We start from the raw sequence: 5,504 nt of genomic DNA, 5'->3' as shown, positions 1-5,504 counted from the left end.
TCCATGACCTAGAACAAATATATTTCCCAATGTTGATTTCCTCGAATCTTTACAAGTTTAGAAGTCTGAGTCTGTGTATCCAGCAGGACTAAGGTCCTCTCCAAAATACACAAGAATATAATTCTGGTTCTTTTAATATACCGTAATATATGCTTTACAGCTTGCCAATGCTTGAGACCTAGATTCGTCTGATATCGACTAACCATTCCTACTGCAAAATAGATATCTGGATGTGTGCAAAGTATCGCATACATAAGGCTTCCAACTGTCAAAGCATATGGAACATTACACATTTGCTCTCTTTCTTCCACTCTCTTAGGACAACCATATAAAGAAAGATGAAAACCTGATGTAGTCGGCTAAACGCTTGGCTTCACATCGGTCATTGCAAAACGTTCCAGTACCTTATCAATGTATAAAGCTTGAGATAGAGCTATCATTTTATTCTTTCGATCCCTAAAGATTTGAATTCCAAGAATATAACTAGCTTCACCCAAGTCATTCATGTTAAACTGTTGTGTTAACACAGTTTAATAGATGACAATTCTCCTACATCATTTCCGATAAGTAGAATATCATCGACATAAAAAACAAGGAATACTATATTTTTGTCCTTTATACGCTTATAAACACAAGATCCATCAGCTTTTTGCTCAAATCCAAAAGTCTTTATCATTTGATCAAATCTTTTATTCCATGAGCGGGACACCTGTTTAAGTCCACAAATGGATCTTAGCAGTTTGCAAACATTTTGCTCTTTTCCTTTGACAACATAGCCAGTGGGTTGAGCCATGTAAATAGTCTCATCAAGATAGTCATTCAAGAATGATATCCTGACATCCATTTGCCAGATCTCGTAATTGAGAACAACGGCAATGGATAAGAGTATGCAGATAGACTTGAGCATAGCTACTAGAGAAAAGGTCTCATCGTAATCAATGCCTTCTTTCTATGTGTAGCATTTTCTTACAAGTCTAGCTTTGTCTGTTTCCACTTTCCCTTCCGCATTTCAATTCTTTTTGTAGATCCACTTACACCCTATGGGTTTAATCTCAATTAGTAAGTCTACAAGTTCCTACACCGTATTGGATTTCATAAAATCCATCTCAACATCCATGGTCTATTTCTAGAGCTTGGAACCAATGTCCTGCATAGCCTCTTCGTAAGTGAGTGGATCATCATCCTCATGATTGGCTTCCGTATTATAAATACTACCATCATAGATGAATAAGTCCAGTTTCTTAGAAACTCTCCCACTACAATGGATTCCCCTATGTTGTTAATCATTTGCAGGTTTTTCTACAACTTTCTCGAGAATTGAACTTGGTGATTGTTTTACCACTTCCGAAAATTTTTCGAGCACCACTTTACTTTGAGGCTTAAGATTATCCATGTAACTTTCCTCGAGGAAAGTAGCATGATTAGAAACTTTAATCATATTATCTTTCAGATTGTAGAATAATCCTCCATTTGTTCCTTTTAGATATCTTACAAATATGCACAATTTTGTCCATGCATTCAACTTCGATATCTTACAAACATGCACAATTTTGTCCATGCATTCAACTTCTTTTCATCCTTATCCAGAATGTGTGCTGGACAACCCCATATTCTAAAGTGATTTAGAGCGGGTTTTTTTCCATGCCGCAGTTCATAAGGTGTCTTACAAGAAGACTTGGTTGGCACATCATTCAGAATATAGCAAGCCGTTTATATCACATATCCCTAGAAGGAATTAGAAAGTTGTGAATAGCTTAACATTGAACAAACCATGTCAAGCAAGAGTCTATTCCTTCTCTCAGCTACGCTTTTCTACTCTGGAGTGCCCGACGCAATAATTAGGATAAAATCTCATTCTCTATGAAGTATCCTAAGAACTCATCGGACAAATATTTCCCATCTCGGTCAGACTAAAGATTCATTATGGATAAACCTAATTGTTTTTTCGCTTCCACATGAAACTCTCAAAATTTATTAAAGGTTTCACTTTTGTGGTGTATTAGATACACATATCTATATCAAGAATAGTCGTCGATAAAAGCCACATAATGATCATAACTTCCTTTCTAGGACCACATAAATCAGTGTGCACAAGTTCTAAAGGTTGGTTGGCCTTTATACCTTTCACATTAAAAGACCTCTTAGTCATTTTACCTTTCAAGAAGGATTCACATTGTGGAAGACTAACTTCCTTAAGCATACTTAAGGGACCATCTTTCACGAGTCTAGTGATTATTTCTTGGTTAATATGACCAAGTCTTAAATGTCATATGTACCCCTCTTCAGAGTGAGAAGTTTTAAGCTTTTTATTCATTATTTCAGTTTGAAGCATCGAGTAGTTATTTGGTTTGATAAAGTAGAGATTGTTTTCCATCCATCTATTACAGATTAAAGAATGATTTCTGTTAATAGCAATCTCTTTATTGAATGTCACGGTATAACCGTCATAAAATAAACATGCTACATAAATTAAATTCCTCTTAAAATAAGGTACATAAAACACGTTCATTAAAATAATCTTCCTAAAATTATCAAAGTGTAAAATAACTTCCCCTACTGTTTCGGCTGAAACAGAGCTCCCATCTCTAGCCCGCAACGAGAGGCTCTTATCACACAGACTTCTCGTTTTGTTGAACCCATGTAAAGAAACACTCACATGGTTAGTGGCTCCAGAATCAATAACCTAGTCATCAATTGATTCTTCCACTAAGCAAGCTTCAACCATAAAGAGTTTCATACTTTTGCCCTTTTCGGCTAGGTAATCCAAATACTCATTGCAGTTTGATTTGAAATGTTGTTTTCTGTTGTAGAAGAAACATTCGATCTTTTTAGGATTTTTTGACTTCCTATCCACACGAGGTGGAACTGAAGACTTGATTGATTTCTTCTTTCCCTTACCTTTCTGTTTCCCTTTAAAGGACGAGGGGCTGATAGTTAAGTTTGCCTTAGGTTTCTCCTGAACCGACTTACCACCATTTAACATCAACTCATAGGATTGTAATTCCTTCATGAGTTGAATCACTGTAAGCGTCTTGTTCCCCAAGTTGTAAATAGCCCTAAAATCAGCAAACTCCTTGGTTAAGGACTTGAACACTATTTCAATCTAAGTGTTCATGTCTAGTTTAGCCCCATTGTCCTCCACTTTTACAAAGAATCCCTTAAGCTTAAGCATATGTTCTTTGACCAAATTGTCGATTTTTTGTTGAGAATTCATCAAATTTGTAATAGTGGATTGTTGAGCCAATACGACTTCGCCTCTAAGCAAATCCTCCAAATTTGTCATGATATCTTTGGTGGTATGAAAATTCTTGTGTTGCTTTTGCAACACACTACTCATGCTTGCTAACATATAATATCGAGCAATCGATTCAGAATCTCTCTAGCGATTTCTGGCTTTTGGCTAAGCTTCAGGAGGCACATTTCGTCAAGAACGAATTTGTGTTTCTCACAACTGAAAACTATCAGCAAGCTCCGTTTCCATTCTCGAAAGTTATCCCCATCTAATTTATTCTCAGTAAGAATTCTAATAAGAGGAGTAGGAGACATATTTGAACTGAAAAAAATAAAGATTCACTCATTACTATCTTTGTATTAAGCAAATATTTTTCATTTCAGCAACATATCAAGAATGTAGTATGATGCATGTGTCTTGCATTAAAACCGTACAAAAAATTATTGTTACGATTGTTCTCACACCCATCAACCATGTTGTCTTGGGGTCCCATGATTAACTAGTAAAAACATTAATTACATCTAACCAGTTCGTGAATCTTAATTCTCAAGACTCAATACAAACTAATGACCATTTAACATTTGACCATTATCTCTAGCTTAAATATCATTTCTTAGGAAACTATTTAATAAGAGATGATCTTAAGTGTGTAACCATTGACTCAACACCTATCCTGAACATGCTCTCATTTGTGAGTCCTCTTGGGACAATCTCTCTGAAAGTCATGCATGACTAGTTGTCCTTAAAAGGAAATCTCATCTAGTGAACCCACATGACAAAGTTTACCTTGGGTGCGGCAAGGGTAGGAACCAACTCGAAACTTTATCATGCTATCACTTAGGGACTATCAATGGAGGTCGTAGGTCTTGTTGAAGGACCTTTTCCCACTCAATATTTTAAAAACATGTAAGGTTTTTATCCCAAATTTCAATAATGATCATACAATAGTCCTAGTGGCATTCTTACCTAATCTAAATGACATGCTTCCAATATATGCATGGCCTACTATAGAAATTTTATAATATCCATTCATAAGAATGAATCAATCAATTATAAAAACAAAAAAATTTTGATTCGGCACAGTTTTTCTTTTAAGGGAAAAACTGAAAAAGTGAATGCAAACCGTGCACCAGGTGGGGTCCTAGGAAAGGGAGGTGAGTTAAATTTGACCGCTTAAAAACCAAGTCTTTCCTAGCCAGAGCCTATCCTAGACATGCACCTTCTCATTACCACACTTCTCACAATTATTGAATAACCTAAAGAAGTGAATAGAATAATAAACACATGTATTTTCTCAGTACCACACTTCTTATTTTTAATCGATCAACTGTGGATCATCTCATATATATATCACAATTATAGCATTACATAATATAAATATTATAAAAAATTATAAAACAAATATATAATGAGATAGGTAATTAAAATAAAATTGCCAGTCAAGGTTTCCATGGTTCTATTTCTAGAAAATAAATGGAAAAATAAAATTACATAAATTTTCATCACAAGGCATTCCTTAGGTCTTCAACCGTCATCATATCTTTTCCTCATCATGGACTCCTTTTGAAGAAATTACATTTAAATTCTGTGTGTATTTTCGGCTCACAAGAATTCTATGAATTTTTAAAAAATAGTCTTACATGGAGATGATAGCCAACGATCTATTTCCTAAGAAACACAACATCGGTAAAAAAAAATTGTATAATAAATATATAATATCACATCCATTCTCATATATAACTCAAAACATGTATAAGATCTAAAGAATGTCACTTTCTATGTAATCAAATCATTCAAGAAAAAGAGAAATTTATTCTGATTATCTGTTTATACTTTTAGATAGAATACAGCCTGGCTCGGATACCAATTGTTGGAAAAAAACGGGTTTGAAATGCAGCAAAAAATAAATTTAGGGCAAATTTAGAGTTTTAAAAAATTTTTCAAAACAGGATCTTGGTTATGATATAGAAAATAATAAACACTTAATCAAAATTGTACATTTTCGATTCGTCTAGGATAAGCGCTTCGACCAAGTAGTCTTCTCCGCTATCCTCAAGCTCACGTCTATCGAGTGTGAGCTCGCTTCGAATCAAAAAAATTTTCACAAAAATTACCAGTGGGATAATTTTACAATTTCTTTAAACTTTTGGGTCAAGTTGTAAATCAGGAAAATATCTTTAGAAATTTTTTGGAATAATCTCTTTAGAGAATTTTCTCTTTACAACTTTCTCTTGAATTCAAGTGTGTAAATAATGACCCAAGGCTTTCTTTA

The sequence above is a fragment of the Gossypium hirsutum genome, chromosome D11 (assembly GCF_007990345.1).
Source record: "Gossypium hirsutum isolate 1008001.06 chromosome D11, Gossypium_hirsutum_v2.1, whole genome shotgun sequence".
In the NCBI taxonomy this organism is placed as follows: Eukaryota; Viridiplantae; Streptophyta; class Magnoliopsida; order Malvales; family Malvaceae; genus Gossypium; species Gossypium hirsutum.
This window is presented reverse-complemented; position numbering follows the sequence as displayed.